We start from the raw sequence: 20,004 nt of genomic DNA on the forward strand, positions 1-20,004 counted from the left end.
TGAATGAATGAAACTTTGTCTTGCTCATACATTTCAAACTTATTCTACAAATTTAATCTATATTTATAAGCCTAAATAACGTATTTTCAATTTTGTTTTACTTTCTTGAAAACGAATATAAACTAATACAACTAAAACAAGGTAAGGTTTGCTTTGGGAGTTTATTCATGATGGACCAATCAAATTCATAAAATAAACTAGATTTAATCATTTTGTTTACATGTATTTTTTGGGGATTTCAGATTCTTTGAATAAATCAGTAGGTGTTGGTATATTATAGTAGAACCCTTCCTTTTCGGACACACCTATTCTGAGGACACACCCCTAAAAGGAGACACTTCCAGAGAAATTAACGAATAGAAGGGGAATGTATGTTTGCCCAACCCAATTCAGGAGACTGGTGGTTTTAAATTAAGCGAAACCCTTGGGAAAGCTGACTTTGATGTCACAGCCAAACAGATCAACGAATATTTGAGTGTCAGGTACAAACATCAAGCGGAACCATTAGAAGATCAAATCCATCAATTCTAACAGTATACCGTGAGTAACATAAACATAGGCCTAAATCATAACAATTCTATAGAGCTAGAGAGATTTTAACTCTTTTTAAAGTAAGGATCGTTATGTTTTCCAGGTCGATATTTGTGTAAAAATAGATTTGTAAGCTAATTTTTTCAGTTGCTGGATCCAAAAAAGTTAGGTGCCATTTTGTTTACCACCGCTACAGATTTTTGTTTCCATTTAAAGATGTATAAAATAATTCTTACAATTTTTGTTGTTGAATTTGCGATTTTAATGTCACCTAATAGTTATTCACTTTGACAAACAAGGAATTGAAAAAATATATATTTACCTAAAAAACTGTAATTTCAAGCAAAAAATAATCAAATTGGTTGAATTTAACCATGGACTGTGCCGGATAGTAGTTCAGATAAGAAAACTGAATTAAACTGAATTCAATGCTATATTATTCATAGCACATTAAGGACTTTACGAAACAGTCGTTGAGGCCTACCAGTCGCCTAGTGCATGCGCATATCATAAAATGACGTAATAGGGTAGCAGTCAACATGAAAATCTAAAATTCCCGGCAGTTTATCTACATCCCTCCTCTGTCTCGCGGGGCGGAGAGCCATTCTGAATCGCTTGTCTCTGGTGATACAGCATAGCCTAGGCTTACAAGCCTATCCTTACTAGCTAGGGGCCTCGCATTCAAACGCCGCGCAAAATGTATTCCTTTTACCATAGCCAACCCAATACGAATTAAATTAGTTTAAATAATATTAGTTTTGAAAATTCCACGTTTAAGTGTAATTTGAACTGTATCTTTAAGGTCATATGTACATTATTTCTAGTCGTTCTTCGTAAACGGAAAATGGCAACTTTATCGTCCTCAAAAGTTAAGAGGACAGAATTTCACGCTAAGCTCCGCCCACTTTGTTAAAGCTCCGTCATGTGGCGTCCCGTCCTGTTTCTTAAAGTTTCTAATATAATAATGAAAACAGTTTACAGATTACATTCTTGAACAAATGTAAATTCGAAATATTGAACCACGATGACTGCCTCTATTTATTCAGAGTTTGCTTTCAATATAGGTCTTGGACTTTGTGTAAACTATTAGCGAATAATTATTATTATTGTACCTTTTATACTATGTATTCCAGAAATAAATACAGTAAGTGTACTTTGCATATAAATACAATCTATAAATAAAGCTTGTAATTTACACCTTAAATGTGATCTCCATAATCAAACAGCTTTTCTAATTCTTCACAAAATGTGATTAAGTGTAACACATGACACGTACATAACGTAATCAACATAAGGCAACTTACCATGCATTTGTAAAGAATAGTTAATTCAGTTCTTGTATTGAAGTCCTAGAGTCAAAAAATCGACAAGCGGTCCATGGTTAGATAACCGCTAAATGTTAGGATTGAGTCAACGTAAGCATAGTTATACTGTACCTGCTATAGCTGTTACCTTCATAACATATGTCAAATGAAAGCATCAAGCATGCAAAGTAGTTCTAGCTTTACATATATTTACATAATCCGTTTGTTGATGATGATGCAGTCAATATGCTGGCCATACGCCTCCACCGTTGTATCTAAAGTATATTATATTATGCTGTGAGCTGTGCAGGAATGACCAGAAGTGGATACGCAAATTATTTCTAAGAAAATTCCCGGTTGAAACTAGAATATTTTACACAACAAAATACATGATAACCAATTAAAATAAATATGAAATAATAAAAAAAAAAAAAACAGTTTTCAAATGCTTCCTAGTTGAATGTTAAACCTAAACCGGGATAACAACGTAGTTGTACTATACAAGGCGCCGAAGCTGAGGCTTTAGAAATGTAGAGGGTTTGACTTCAGAATAAATTTGGGCAGCGTCGATTTAGGATTGCAGAGCTACAAATCGTTAAGTCAACGCAGAACGTAAAATAATAATTTAAAAAAACTTAAATTGCTTATGGGTGTTATATATTTTTGAGTTCCATAGAACCGGAATTCGTAACAAAATCTCAAATTTCATAAAGTTGTGTTAAAAAACCAGATAGGGATCTAAAAAATGAATACAAGACCAATTCTATCATAGTGTACAAAGATGTATGGTCAAAGTAACTTTAGTAATGCGCGGGGAAGGAGGAGCTATATGTCTACAACAAAAGAAGTCTTGATTTTACTTTCCTATATTGTAATTTAAGAAAAAGCTTCAACTTAGTTCAAGAATTTCTCGAAGTGCAATTTGACCAGGTGATTTGACCTGTAAAACCAACTTGTGAACACTCTATATGGAAAGTTGTACGTCCAGTCCTACTAACCATTGAAGCAATTCGGTAGTAGTATGCTACTAGTATTATATTTTAAAATGTTTCTGGAAAGAAAGAAAAGATACAGAACTCAGATTGGGTAATACACAAGTTTATGGTTTAACATATGTGGTAAATCATATTTATTAAAAACAATATTTTACCATTTGAGCAGATTTTTGTTGATTTCTACGTTTTGCGTTAATTTTTATGATTTTTACACAATTTGGATACAATATGCAATATAATTATGGTATGTTTTTTCAGACGTGAATCAACCCATTTTTAATGCTACTGCAATCACTGTCTATAAAGGTCAATCAGTGACTTTACTTGTGGTAAACCTGATGGTAACCCTGTTCCTCAAATTATTTGGTATAAAAATGGAAAAACAATAAATATAAAAAATAGTTCCAGATATGTGATTTCAAGCAAAAGTACAGATTCAGTTAATCTGAAGAAGATGATGGGAGATATACATTTCAATATCATACAACTGTAGAATTTGAGATTATAAACATGTTTGTTTTTATTCTAATTCTTTTAATGTATTAGGTATTGTTGTTGTTATAAGTAGAAATTCCTCAATATCAATTTAATTAATATTTAATTCACATTTTACTGTATTAAATAAAGATATGAGTGTTAATTTTCTGTATTGTTATTGTACCATTTTCTTTGTTTCACTTGATATTTTATTTTAGATATCTAAACTTTGAATCAATAGCACATAAATATTATACTCAATAATAAAAGTTAATCTTCAAAAAGTTAAATGCTTAGTGGTTTATATTTTTTATTGTTTTAAACAATGTTGTTAAGGTTATTTTTTGCAACAAAATACTGTCCATCCTTCTCCACTGTAAATTTGGCACTAGCAAATTGAAAAAAAACCTATAAAAACCAAATAAACATGCATAGTTCACTAATTAGCTATATACAGTATAAAGAATTCACACAAACACATACACGTGTTTCACAGGAGTTTAAGTTTGCGAATGTGTAGTTGCTGTCCGAGGTGTAAAATAATAACTTTTTTATGCAGAGTTTGAAGGGACACAATTGTATATTGTATATTATGATGTTTCATCATTTTATTACTCTTGTTTCAGATTTGGATAAACCAGTTATTGTCTCGGCAAGTGCTATATATAAAGGTCAAACAGTGACCTTTACATGTAGTATACCTGATGGTAACCCTGTTCCTCGCATTACTCAATGGTATAAAAATGAACAGACAATCCCTAATAACCATTCTAGATACGATATTGCAAGTAACAATACAGTTCTTAGGATTAAATCAGCTACTGAAGAAGATGATGGGAGATATACATGTAAAGCAGAAAGTGATCAGTTTAAAGGAGATGATGCTAAAACAAGTGCGGGAAAAAAGTTGAATGTATATTGTACGTAAACACTACAACTGCCAAATGTATTTCTTATGTATTCTTATTACATTAATCCAAAATTATGTATTTACTATGTAGTTCAGTATTTCATTACAGTCTTTTTCGGTCCTTAACAACTCAAAATGTATAGTGACCCTGACAAACTTGTTTTAAAGTTTAGGCCTAATTAAGCTAACTTAAAATAAAATATCAAAAGAAAAAAATAATTTCTAAAATGTAGTGTAATCAAATATGTGTATTCTTTAAAGATATAATTGTAAAATTTAAACCTGAAACTCACAATATATCAACCGGTTACCCGAACGTGTTTTTTTTAAGTTACAGTATGGATTGATACAAAATAGATAACCTGTTTTCAATTCAAGTAGCTTTATAAAGTTTTTCTTTGCAATAACAACAATTGTATATTCAGAATTTTATAATCTTTTTTTTTAGACATTATTGTAACATTTAAACCTGCTATTGGATTTGCAACATGCATAGCAGAGGGCTATCCCAAACCACCATCAGTATTGATATTACAACATGATGAGGTAGTTAAGAAAGGAGAAAATACAGTAACTGTAAGAACTAATGATAACATGTGTCAGTCAAGTCTTACATGCTATGCAGAGAACGAAAAGTGTAACAATACAACGACACTGGAGGACTGTAATCCAGGTAAGTTTTAATAAGAGAAGGAAAATTAACTGTAGCCCAATTCATTAGTAAAAACGTTCTTCGTATGCTCTGTAAGGTTAAGCCACTTTACATAATAATAAACCACTAACATAACATGACCATCCAACATATATTGCAATAACTTTGGGTATAACAAAGATTGATAAAAAAAGTAACCAAATGGTTATCCAAGTCACATGTTGATTTAAATGCTTTGTGATTTTCCACTTTTATGCTAGAAAGTCTGACAATTGTTTTGTTTATTTCAACTGCGGCGTGGTGCTCGAACATGGTAAACAAATATGCACGTTTTAGCGTCTGTTGATCAATAGTGTACATTTACTTACTTTTAGGTAGCTGTTCGTGTGCAATAAGTACAATAATAATAGCAATATTGGCCCTTATTCTGGGCTCTGTTCCGACGTTTTTAACAACTCGTTATATTTTTGTAAGTATTTCAAAATTACACAACACAGTTTGCATAAAATATTGAGAATTTACAACAATAATAAACAACAATTCCTAATTGCTTGTTTGTTTTATATTACACTTTTAATGAAACCTCTGACATTGAGAATATTGTAGAATAAAGAAAATAAACAACTTTTCATAGATATTATTCACCATTAACAGCAATGTCTCTTTTAATTAAGGTAAGACGTATACAGGAAATTGTTTCAAAGGGTAAACACTCACAATATCAAGCACTGCAATTTCCTTACAATTCTGGCGATAACAACGCCAACTAAAGCTCGATCAATAGGAAACCTACCAGAATACAGGTAAAATTAAGAAATTAATATTATTATTTATTTGTAATCTGATTCAATCAATCAATCAATCAATCAATCAATCACAATGCTGATATTTAATGAACTGCTCAGTTTGTCCATTAACATGTTCTACTAAATTTTATAAAGTTACTCAAAGGTAGGCCTACTGGCTACAAGATGAATTTAAACAAAAATACTTACCAGTCGCAAGTCAGAATCCGTATACTTCTGTACGATTGTGGGTTGAAATCAAGATGACAACAACCTGACGAATTCATATAATTAATTTCTACGTTCTAAATTACTGATTTTAAAGGCAATTTAAAATATAGATTAGTTATTAAATCTATAATACATTACATTATACTCATTTATATGTATGTATAGATCATATGATATGATCTAAAAATGACATATGTCTAGTAAAGCCAAACACAGAATATAAAATGAAAAGTTTTTCTTACCGTGGAGCCAACATTGGAACGAATTTATATAAACACAAAAAATGCTCTTTCCCTAAACAATTTTAAAATATTAATTTCTTCTTAATTTAAGCCTGTTTTGCTGTAGTGAGTTTTATAATTGTTTAGCTTTTCTGTTTTAATTTTATCTACTAACTACAAAATCTATTAATTCATTATTATAAATTGTATATACTTTTTTAATGTATAATGTTCTTGTTTGTTCATCAGTTTGATAATTGTGATATTGTAGTTTTATTTCTTTCATACGGCCTCGTGGAAGAACACATTTGTTGTGAACGAGCCTCCGTTTTAAAATAAAGATTTTATTGTTATTATACTATTATAGCATAGAGAAGTAATAGAAACTGAACGTCAGCATCCTCAATACCACAATCTGCACGTTTCAGAAAGCTCTGGTGTCGATGTAGATGAGGATGGATATGTTAGGCCTATTGTAGTAGTAAGTATTCAAAAACTAGAGGTAACCTTTTCAATTAAACAATCACCCGTACGCGATTTTTTTTTCGTACATAAGTTGGGGACCCCTCATGAAACGTCACAAAATAAACATGAATAATTCATTAGTTGTTCAAAATTCACGTGATTGCCTTCGTGCACTCTTCTTCACACACACCACCATCGCGCGGTGCATACTACTCCTAGGCCTTAGCTAGAGCCTAGCTCTCTCTCGCTCTTCGGGCTGTTCGTTCAAAAGAAGAATGGCTGCTGTTACTGCATAAGAGGTTTGTTCACCTTCAGCGTTCAGCTTTGATGCCAAAAAGAAATCCGTTCTTAATAGCCAAACACTACCATCACGCAAAGCACTTCATAATATTGCAAAATGTGTTGAGGCTAATCGACAGCTAGGCAAGACACATTCAACTAAGTAGTAATTGGACATAGCCCAAAGAAAGAATAACCTTTACAAAGCATGTATATTACACAAGAGATGGAAAGATTATTATAAAAAATTATTATAAAAAATGTGCAATGTGCATTTCATAGCTTTGGCACTTCTGCTAGCAGAGGAGTGTCCATTCTTATTAGAAAAGGCTTAGATTACAAATTTATAAAACAGAATATCGACGTCAGTGGTAGATTCATCCTGTTAACTATCGAAATAGAGAGTGTTCAATACACAATAATTAATGTATATGCTCCAAATGATAGCAAATCACGGAGCACTTTCTTTAGAAACCTTCAGAAACAGATTCAAAGCTTTTGCGACACAGAATATATTTTAATTGCCGGAGACATGAACTGCATCCAAGATAAATTTTGCGACCAAAGAGGCAGTAAGATGAAAATTGATAAATCCGTATTTACGGTTAAAAACTTTTTAAACAAACTTAAATTAATCGATATTTGGAGATTTCTTAATAAAAATAAAATCCAATTTACATGGCGTAGAAAGTCAGTAAATCTCTATAAAAGATTAGACTATTGGTTTGTATCAAAAAAATTACAGGAAGCAGGAAATATATCTTCATGTGATATCAGACCTGCTATATTCACAGATCACCAAGGAGTATCAATTAAACTTAACTTAACTGAAGAGAAACGTGGTCGAGGTCTATGGAAATTTAATTCAGACCTTTTAACTGATCAAATTTTTATTGACAGTGTAAACAAAATAATAGATAAATCGTCGCATTCTCTTAATCCTGTAGACAATTGGGAACTAATTAAAGTTAAAATTAAAGAGTACTCAATCAAATACGGAAAAACAAAAACATATTATAAAAATAGAAAAAAAGAAAATTTACAAAAAGAAATCAATCAACTAAATGTTCAGTTAATAGATACAAACGGAGAAGAAACAATAGAACTAGAAATTAAAAAGAAAACTAAAGAGTTGGAAGATATTTATGAATTTGAAGCAAAAGGCGCCCAAATTCGCTCAAGAACAAAATGGACAGAAAAGGGCGAAACAAACAGTAAATACTTTCTATGTCTGGAAAAAAATAATGGTAAAAAAAAACAAATTAAGAAAATAAAAAGACCCAATGGATCTTATGCCGAAAAAACAAATGACATACTTTCGGAAGAGGTGAAAATCTATACCAAAATCAAAATATTACAAAAGATAAAGTTTTGACGTATCTAAAAGAAACAGATTTAACAAAATTAACAGATGATGAAAAACAATCCTGTGAGGGTGAACTGACACTGTTGGAGTGTAAAGATGCAATTTTGTCAATGAAGCGTAATAAAGCACCCGGTACTGACGGCCTTACCGTTGAATTTTATCAATTTTTCTGGCCTAAAATAGGTTCATTAATCTGTAATGCTCCTAATACATGCTTTAAAGATGGGAAACTATCAATATCACAAAGAAGAGGGGTAATTAACTTAATTTATAAGAAGGGAGACCATGATGATCTCAATAACTGGAGACCTATAACTCTCTTGAATGTAGACTATAAAATTGCTGCATTGGTTTTAACAAAACGAATACAAAAAGTTATATCAAAAATGGTTAGTAATGACCAAAAAGGTTACATTAAAGGTCGCTTTGGTGGCGACAATGTAAGATTAATTAATGATGTAATTCAGTATATGGATAACGGCAGGTTAACAGGAGCTCTTGTTAGCGTAGATTTTAGTAAAGCATTCGACACTGTAAATAGACATTTTCTTGTAAGTACCTTGAGTTCTTTTAATTTTGGTTCTTCTTTCATTTCATGGGTGAACGTACTGTATTCAGATACAGAATGTGTAATAATGAATAACGGTTGGTGTTCAAAAAGCTTCAAAATGCATAGAGGGATCAGACAAGGCTGTCCCCTTTCTGCCTTACTATTCATTTTAGTAGCAGAAATAATGGCTATAAGAATTAAAAGTGATCAAAATATCGAAGGGATTGCCCTTCCAGGCAAGGATGACTATACAACTGAAGTCAAAATTGCACAATTAGCAGATGACACAGTTTTATTTCTAAAAAATGAAAACAGTATAAAGAATAGCATTGATAAAATCGTTGAATTTGGTCTAGTATCAGGTTTAAAGCTAAACAAAGAAAAAACCAATGCCATGTGGTTAGGGCGTTGGAAAAACAGAAAGAAGAACGAAAATTTGTTCAACATCAATTGGGTGTACAGTAGTTTTAAGATTATAGGTATACATGTTGGCCATGACAAAGAAATATGTTTTACTAAAAACTGGTCTGAAAAAATTCAATCTTTTAAAAAAATTCTTGATACATGGCACAAAAGAAACCTCTCGATATTTGGCAAAGTTATGATTTTAAAAACACTTCGGTTAGCAAAGTTAATCTACAACGCAAGTATTATAGATACCCCTGAATGCGTTTTAAATGAAGTCGATAAAATTGTATTTGATTTTATTTGGAATAATAAAACAGAAAAGATAAAAAGATTAACATTAATCAATGATTATAAAAGTGGTGGAGTAAATGCTCCAGACTTCAGATCTCAAGTCAAGGCACTACAAATGTCATGGCTTAAAAAATTGTACAATGATGACACTTCAAAATGGAAGTGTTTACCTAAAATGTATTTTAACAAAATAGGTCCAAGAGAGGTTATTGAAAATATATCAAATGTAAAATATAAAGAAACACATTACAGTAGTATGCCTTTATTATATAAATCAATGTTAAAGTATTTAGCTGAATTCAATCAATATTCTGTCAAAATGTCACTTTCCTATGAACAAATTATAGAACAACCTATATGGGCCAACAACTTGATAACACACAATGGTTTCTCACTCCTTTATAGGAATTGGATTAGATCTGGTATAACAAAGATGAAACATATTATAATTGATAACAGATTTATTAATACAAATGAATTACTATTTTTGTTAAATATCAAATCGAATTGGATTGCTGAATTGTCATGTCTACTAAAAGCAATACCACGAGAATGGAAAGATATAATTTATTCAAAAATTGATAATGTAAAAGTTAACGAAGTTATATCAATACAGTATAGTAAAATGAGTTGTAAAAACATTCGTCTCTTTTTTATAAAAAAAAAATGTAAAGAACCAACCAAGAGTAAAACAAAGTGGGAAACACATTTTAATATAGAGAACGATTGGTCACTGACGTGGAAAAGAAAAGTAAATGATATTAAAGATAACAAACTTAAACAGCTAAATTTCAAACTATTGCATTGTATTATTCCTACCAATAGAAGGCTCTTTAAATGGAATATTAATAATACAGACACTTGCCTGCAATGCAATGTAATAGAAGATGATAAACACTTCTTTTACCAATGTACTGAAGCAAATGATTTATGGAAATACATTAATGTTTATACCACATATAAGTTTGGAATTGAGGCAAACTTTCAAAATATTGTACTCGGTACCGGAAACAGATATGTTGACCACATGTTCTCTCTTGGATGCTTCTGTATCTATAAAGCACATATTTTGAAAAAAGTAAAGAAATGGAATTATGGTTCACTTTCTCGCCTCTTTTTGGCAGAAAAAAATAATAGGTTATACCTTAACCGACTATTATAATACGGTATATTCTACAGAGGTTTATATAACGCTGTACAATGACAATAGGTGGTTAAATCTTTATATAGAATTACTTTAAAAAAAATGAAAATAAATGAAATAAATATTAAAAACAAAACGAAACGTAACATATAAGTAAGCAACAATTATAACCATAAGACATAAAACTAAAACACAAGAGTAAGGAAAGAATTTTTAAAGCTTACTATAATTATTTGAATTTTATATTTTTATTTATGTTCTTATTGTAAAAAAAAAAAAAAAAGAATTAAGAATAATAATTGTATTGCATTTTATATATTGTAAATATTTATTCATTTATATACCTTTGTCGTGGGTATGCATGTGTGCAATCATGTACTCGAATATATGCACTTGTGTGTTTTGTACAAAGACATAGACCTATTGTAGAAAGGAAAAGTTAAAATAAAAGAAAATAATGAAAAAAGTGGATAATACATACAAAAGTATAAAGTATATATATATATAATATATATTTGACCGAGTTGTTTCGATCAAATCGTACTAAAGATAAAAGAAACAAAAATAAAAGATCGTGTCGGGCCGCAGAGAAACATCTGTAGTTATGCTGCTCCCGAAAGTTGAAATTTTGGCTGTGAAACACACGTCGTATGCTTACGTCGATTTTAGTGTTGTTACGAAAGTTGAAATTTTTCTCTTACGTCGGTCAGATTTATGACGTATTTGAAACAACATCTCTGATTGGTGTTTCTTTTTAGAGCTGGTTTTATCATTTTTCGCGCGAAATGTTGAATGTTGTTATTGTACCTGTAGCTACTCAGCAGCAGTGTCAGTGCAGCACACCAACATATTATTTTAAGTTGATAGACTAGGCCTTAGTATTAGTAAAATACTTAATTAATACTGTACTAATAGGAATTGATTTGACCAAATAATCAAACTAGCCTAGGCTAGTATAGGCCTATGTATTATTTGTATGAATCAAAATATGAATTAATTATCCTGGCCCTCTAGGCCTAGCCTTAAATAGTTTCAAAATTAAAAAAAGGCTAATCATTTCGAGATTCCTATTATTATTAGACCTACCTAGGCCCTAGGCTAGGCATTGGCCTATAAGCATATCTAATCGAGCATGAGATAGTACTACCGCAGTAAGATACCCATTATTTACAAGCCTATAATAAGTATAAATTTAACAAAACAATATAAATTATACAAAATCAAGCAAACAATTTTATTTAAGTTACATAATAATATTATAGGCCTATTGCTTACAAAGGGGCTTTCTATATCTTATCTTGTTGCAAATGTTCATTTTCGCGACGTTTCTACCGACAAATAGAACAGAAGAATGTGGATTTCTTTGAAATGCTGATTGTTTATTGCACGTCCATAAATAAGAGTATTATATTTTGATATGAGTTGTAAACTCCCTGATTAGAACATTATTATAATATTGAAACTACTGTGCATTTGTAAAGTATGTATAACATCGTAAAGTGGGCTCAAATTATAGTAGTAAAAATACACATACAAATGTTATTGTCCGGCTTTATTTCACTATAAGGACATACACATTACGTCATAACTCTTGTCGCTCATTGGTTGCTTGTTACGATTGCGCTTACGTCTCTTGCGAAAGTTGACTTCAAGTCAACTTTCGTAAGAGACGTAAGAAACGTGACGCAAGGGCGTTCATTCAAGCGTAAGATCAAAAATCCCGGTTTCCTGTAAAATCGGAAGACAACGTCGTAACGCAACAATTGTTAGGTCATCGGTTTCCTGTAAAATCGTTTGTCGTTACCATTTTTTTTACGTTGCGTCGATTTTATAAATTTTCGATCGTAATCGGTTTCCTGTAAAATCCGCATTTCTTACGACAAATCGACGTAGTCGCAACAAAAGTGATGTTCTTACGTCGACAGGAAACCAGCCTTAACACACACACACACGCACACACACACACACAAACACACCCACACAGTACTAACTAGAATAGGCATGGGCTTTAGAGACTGTTAATTATTAAAGCCTGTTTTCCTGTCGACGTTAGTCGACGCTATCGTTAACAATAATCGGCGATCTTCTACGTAAACATTGAAATGTTAACAATTTACAGGAAAAGGTACTCGCTATCGTTTTCATTTCAACTTGATCGTTTCAAACGATCGTCGTTGAACTTTTAACAATTATTGTTAACGATAGCAAAAGGAAAACAAGCTTAATAGAAACTATAATTTGAACACGTAATTCTTTAGTAATAAATTCTATTAAAAACACCATAAACTAAAGGCTGTACTTATTTCGACAATCCACACAAAACGCCGCTATTCTTTTATGCGGAGATAGGCCTAGAATCGTATCGCAGTTGTAATCACTCTATACGCTTGGGTGCACACGGAACAAATTTAACTGATGAATTATTCATGTATATTTTGTGACGTTTCATGAGGGGTCCCCAATTAATGTACGAAAAAAAAATCGCCACCCGTACAGCCTGCTACTGGGAATAATATCAAGATCAAATTTCAACAACTTATCATTCAATGATGTATCCACATTGTCTTTATTCTAGGAAAAGAAGGATGTCGAATACCAAAACCATCAGTATCAAGGATTACTCTACTAGTAACGACACAGGTGGTACAGGAAAACCAAAAAAGTACTCTTGCAGCTAAAACAATATAGGCCTAGACAAACATAATATCATGCAAAATAATGACGACAAATGCGACCGGGCACTATCACAACTCTGTTGAGGTTTCAGTGCATCTACTAGCTTGAGCAAATTATGAAAGAAAAATTAGAAAGGTTTTCAAAGTTTGCTGGTGTTTTTAGTCTATCGAATCAAATCTTTGTAGTAATGTGATTCTGCAGGTGGACAAAATGGTTTTAGTTATATACGGCAGTTTTAAAGAACTTCAGCCAAGCAGTTTTAATTTTACAATTCAATGGGAAATTGTTTGAGCATGAAGTCTCTAATCACAATGTTTCTTTTATAATATGCTTTAGTTTGACCTTAATATTAGTTATTCTTGTAAACTAGACTACTATACTTCTAATATTTTTTTCTATTTATTTATCATTTATTTTATTATGCTTCCATTATACTTCCATTTATATTCACATTGATTTGATTATTTCTCTGCTTTCATAATTTTTATATATTTTTTTAGTTATTCTTGTAAACTGGACTACTTCCAATATTTTTATATTTATTTATCATTTATTTTCTGGTTGACCTGAAGTTTGCCTTCAAAAGTTATGTTGACCTCCTTCTGTATTCTTGTACTTTTTTCATAGTTTAATTGTTTTCTTTAGTTGTAAATGTTTTGTGTAGAAAAATAAACAAAAACAAAATGCATCATTGTGTAGTCTATTAATCTGTGCTTCTTATTCGATAATCTTGTTTGATAATCACAATTAGATTTAGAACCGGTTCATAATAAACAATTTCCTATTGGTTTTTTTCGAAGAGAAAGGAGTTTAAATATCAAAATCTTCTTTACCAAAAACTAAACAGATCGTTCACGTTATAAAAATAACTCCACCAAAAAAAAATTATAAATCAACCTAATGATATCATTATATCATGACTGTTTTATTCACCACATTGATTATGTAGAACATTATTATAATGTTTACGTCTACTTTCTTGGTATTTCGCAATGTTCCCGGCTATCACTTAGGCTAGAACAATACATTGCAGAGAGGAGAGCTCTTAAATTTACGCTTAAATTGTGTTACTTTGTCTGTTTTGGTATATTATTATAGTATACTACAGATCATCGTTTGACTATAATTAATTTCAATTTATTATTGGGCTAAGAATACTGTCGTAGGCCCTATTCCTAGCAATAAGAACCAATGTGGAAATGGCACATACATTTTAAACTATACAAAAGGCGATATATTGTAGTGTCAAATAAATTAATGAATTAAAAGGGCTATTTGAACAGATTGTGTTTTTCTCAACGATTACATAGTCGAGTGGTACAAAGAGAAAGCTCCCTAATGCTACATGAGCACTATTATACCAGCTGGTATTCAGGAACCCTCTATACTTCATTAACTAACTAATATTGAATATACTAAACATACTAATTAATGCTAAATATTATGATTGTACTTTGTAGAAACAAAAAAAAACAAATACTGTTTCAACAACGTTCTGTTCAATTGTCAACCCACATACCAGATTTATATTCAAACTATCGTTTTGATTTAGCTTTTCGCTTTTGAGATCCAGCCACTGATAGGCATACCCACAGCATTGTCATTTTTTCAGTAATTTGCCTTTGGATTTATATAATATAAACACATACATATTTTAAAGTTAAATGATCTGAATCCGTAGTGATTTCTATAATCAAAAGATCCTATAATCTACATTGCCGATGTTAAACACCTTGACTGCCAAACACGAAGATCTTCGTGATTGGAAACACAACGCTTGACTGCCAAATACGAAGATCTTCGTGTTTCGCGTTTTTTTTTACGAAATCCGGTAGATAGGTTAATTATTGGTATATAGGCCTACTATAAATATGGACACTATATTCGGTCTGGACCGTCAATATTTTACTATTTGAAAGTAACTAATCTGGTTACGAATGACTGTCAAAATGGTACCTGTCGAAATAACATACACCGCGCATCACAGTAGCGCGTAGAGCGATGGCTTGGCGCATTGTGTATCGGTCGCGCGCCAGCTATGCCGCCGAAGCACTAAGGCCTGTATATACTACGACGATAAATATTATACAGATATTGCCTGCTTAGAGGTGAAATATAAGATTTGACATCCCCGAGGGAATGATATTTATGTTCGAGGGAATATATATAGCCCGAAGCGGCAGCTGAGGGATATATAATTCCCCGAGAACATAATATCATCCCGAGGGGATGTTAAATCTTATATTTTACCGATATAAAAGGCGATATCTGTTATATTATATAGCCAATAACAAGTCTGCTGGGTTGGGTGAAGCTAGGCTAGGCCTCCTATTCTATAGGCCTAGTATTTGTATTGTATGTAAACAAGCCTCCTGCCTAGACACCTTACCTTGCGAAGAATAATATACAGATAATTACTAATTAATGATTCCTTGGCAATAAAATATTCACTTAGGCCTAGGTCGTTTAAATTAACGAAGAATTTCCATCAATAAGCCTATTAATAATAATATTATAATCAGGTAGGCCGAATAAACAATTCATCGTCTTCTCTTCGAGGAGCTAGCCGAATCACCGGATGTTCAGCGCGTACTAGTTACTAGGTTACTACCGTGAGTATTGACCAATCACAAACGGTGTTTCATCACATTTAGGGAGGACTAATAACAAATGAGGGCGCTATGTATGCATAGTTTAAATAGTTTAGATGAATAATTTCTTCAAGCAAGCTGCATGGCGCAACGGTGGGAATGTTGTCTTGCGATGGAGTGACAATTCCACCCGAGTTCTATGGAAAGCCAAACCCGCCAAAAATACATAATACATACCATCTACCAATAATTAATTCGTACAAAATTCAAACCATCCAATATTATCTCATGCAGTTCAATGAAAACTTAAACCATTCACCTTGTATCTACACCATCCAATACAATGTGTGACCATCTACCACTAGCCCAAACGACAATACGCCGAACAAACTACCCATAACACAAACCATCTAAAGAATGTTGAGCCCAGGCAGCAATAATTGAATTAATCTAACGTTAATACAAGTATATATTAGCCAACTCATTTATCAACATTTCATGTAGTTCATGAACATTTCAAACAAAGCATCTTAATTTTAGTTCATCGAATTATAATTCTAATTCATTGCCTGTTTTATACACCGTTCGTCTGTTCAACAGTTGAAACAACTGTTTTGCACACGATACGCCCGTTCGTGAGTTCAAACCATGATATTTGAAGCATCGACTTTCCAAACAGCGATTTTTCGCACCGAACGTATTTTCTTGAGTTAAAGTGGTTGCATTTCAATCACTTACTTTTGATTGGCCAGTATTACACACCGTTCGCTTGTTCGTGATTTCAAACCATGATATTTGAAGCATCGACTTTCCAAACAGCGATTTTTCGCACCGAACGTATTTTCTTGAGTTAAAGTGGTTGCATTTCAATCACTTACTTTTGATTGGCCAGTATTACACACCGTTCGCTTGTTCGTGATTTCAAACCATGATATTTGAAGCATCGACTTTCCAAATGGCGATTTTTCGCACCGAACGTATTTACTTGAGTTAAAGTGGTTGCATTTCAATCACCTACTTTCGATTGGCCAGTATTACACACCGTTCGCTTGTTCGTGATTTCATGTGATAACATTTCATTCGACAACTTTTCAAACGTTAGTTTTTGACTCTGCTTACGTAGGCCTATATGTCAGTTGATATACTATTTTTTAATTTTCATACTTTCCATCCTAGTCAGTTTTGTACATCATTCGCATTTACGCATGTAAAGTGTAGATATTCCACTCGACAAGTTTTAAACGGTAGTTGTTCGCACATTTATTGTTTTATTGTTAAATTGTAACTGTTGGCGCCGATTTAATATTGAGGGGCGGGGGGTGAATGTCAACTTTACGACTGTATGACACTTACTTAGGCCTAGGCCTACGTTACACACACAGGGAGATGTAAACTAATTTATAAATTTATTTTACATCTCCCTGGTTACACACATTATCACAAACTTACATAATGAAAAAAAAAACAGAATGAAATAATATAATTTAGCTTGTGGGCCTGTTACAATTTTACGCCCCACAACTAGGCCCGGGGTAACACCCACCTCACCCGCCTGTGGGGGAGAGACAGGGGTGGGGGAGGGGGGGGGGGAGAGCTGGTATCGTGCTTCTCTCTCCCCCTGTGCGGCGGCTGCTAGATGAGGCCGGCCTAGAGCCATTTTCTGCTCTGTGTTCTCTATGATGCATAAATTAACTGTTGTTGAGACGCTTCCATTTGTTTACGGGGTAGGCCTATTTATTTGAAATAATGACATTCATTATGTTTTATAGACTTTAGTAGAGACGTAATTAATAAATATCCGAATAAACATATTTTACGAATATTTATCATGGATTAAATAAAAACATGTGTATTGTTATTAAATCATAATTATTTTGTTATTCATCATGCATTAAATAACCCAACGCTGTTATGGGGGCTATTCAACTGCGTAGTTCGTCATTTTTCACACATTGATGCTGATTGAATTGATTCAGCTCAGGAAGACCAAAAAAGGTACGTACCGTACGTATACTGATGATAGGTAGATAAATAAATATAATAATGTTTAATAGTGTTTTCCTGTTTTATTATTATTATTATTATTATTTTAAATTCTGTGTTTTATCGATTTTGTAGGTGAAATTGATGATGGTTTAAGTTATTGTTATACTTTTCTGTATAGTATAGGCCTAGCCCTAGGCTAGGCCATAATTATTAATATTGGAATTATTATCATTATTTTATAAAAAGCTACAATTAGTGCCATGAGTGGTGACCAGGATTGGAACCTGGATTTTGTAGCTGAAATTACTAATTATAGGAATTATCCAGCTATAATATAATATTATTACACATCATAGGCCTAGCCTAGGCCTACATTTGTAACCCGAGTTTCTAGCAAGAAACTAAAATTTCCAAGAAGTATTAAATAATCAAATCAAGGAAAACGCCTTATAAATTAAAAATGTAGATTTATTCCTTTGACATCAACTTGTCGGAATTTACATAAAACCAATATTATTTGTTCTCAAGATAAAACATTAAAGTGTCCACAAAACTAAAAGTTTATATTAAAATTGAGTCTTCAGTTGAAACAATTCCGACTTGAAAGGTTCCACAGTAGAGTAAATGTTATCAACGAAATGTTCCGACCAATGGTGTAATAATTGCAATAATGATTCGTAAATTTCAAAAGTAGTGTTTTCTCATCTAAGAAAAGAGAAAATATATACATATACTATATAACTATAAAACAATTTAAATCAAATATCATTTGGTACATAATTACAATACCACAATGTTTGCAAAATAACCTAGGCTATGATAGACAATTAAACAAAATAAAATATAATCCGTCAATACCATCAGGTTCGATTAACACTGATTGGTATATGATTTAATATTCACACTACTCATTAAAACAATAGTTACATTATATAGTTAGAGGTACTTCGTTTGGTAAGTATGCTAATACTTGATACCAATATAACTACATTGCAACGCAATGGATAATAGCAATAGCTATTCAAACGTGTGTCTATCAACATATTAACCTGACTATTATAAACTCAGGATGGTTAATGCATCCATTCAATAAACTAAATTATAAACTAAAAGGTAATTAAATGTATAAAAATAAATGTCGCATATAAAGCGGAAATCAAAAAATAAGTGTATAATACAATAGTATCAATTCTAAAATCACACTCCAATTGTCTCTAGGTCAATCAATACCAAGAGTGTACTGCCATCTAGTAAATGACCCACATTTACCAGAATCGTCCTGATACACTCATAAAATTAAAAGTATTAGCAAAAGCAAGTTAATCACTTCAAGACCCTTTAACTTAAAACGGGAGAGAACAATGTGTGATTGCAGAACCTTACTTTACAGTAACATAAATTACCAAGCGCAATTGCAAATGGTATCACAAAAGTTATAAAATATAATCAAAGTTAAGTATCACATAACTAATCTAAAGCATTGAGCCAATGCAAACATAATGCATAAACCTAATCTTCATAAGCTTAAATCTCAAATTAAGTTATATTAACACATTTGTTAAACATAAAATAATATAATTGATAGTTCTTACCTAAGAAAAGAGCCAAAATATGAAAAAGTGACTTCCTTTAAAGCTCAGGTACAGTCATGAATTTTAAATATAATATCTGGTTAATTGTACATAAATCAAATATTTGTAACAGAAATCAAGACGAAAAAACATGAATTTCCCTTAATATGGTCAAATACAAATGTTGGCAAAATTCTGCCATAAAAACCAGGAAGACTTTTTTTCAGTAGTTAGGTAGTTTAACCTAATGTAATAACAAGTCTGGTGACTCCCTAGAAGGTGAAAAAAGATGGTGGATATACGGTGGATAATTTTTGCTATAGCATGAAAATAAAAATCTAAAGTTGAATAAAAATACCAGAAATATAAAATTCAAGTTATATTACCTATATTTAGTCATCTGGTAACATTTTTTACCACACCGTTTATTTTTTATAGCTTTTTAAAATGCCGCTCTATTTACCAAATTTGTGTACAAAAGAATGGAGATTTTACTGTGTAATTTGAACTATCCCCCCACTGATAAGAAAGTGCTTATTTTCAACAAGCTCATGTAACACAAATAAAATCC

General features: G+C 31.9%; 1 protein-coding gene and 1 long non-coding RNA gene across 2 annotated transcripts in view; both read right to left on the reverse strand.

The window, feature by feature from the left end:
* Window positions 1-20,004, reverse strand: part of LOC144835436 (uncharacterized) — a 200,910-nt gene that overhangs the window by 87,571 nt on the left and 93,335 nt on the right. The gene's annotated exons all lie outside the window — the stretch shown is intronic.
* LOC144835199 (uncharacterized) lies at window positions 18,310-19,498 on the reverse strand. Its single transcript, XR_013611064.1, has 2 exons — window positions 19,455-19,498; window positions 18,310-18,567 (listed from the first exon to the last, which is right to left on the reverse strand). It is a non-coding gene; the product is annotated as an uncharacterized LOC144835199 (long non-coding RNA).

Source organism: Antedon bifida, chromosome 2 (genome assembly GCF_963402885.1).
Source record: "Antedon bifida chromosome 2, ecAntBifi1.1, whole genome shotgun sequence".
Classification (NCBI taxonomy): domain Eukaryota; kingdom Metazoa; phylum Echinodermata; class Crinoidea; order Comatulida; family Antedonidae; genus Antedon; species Antedon bifida.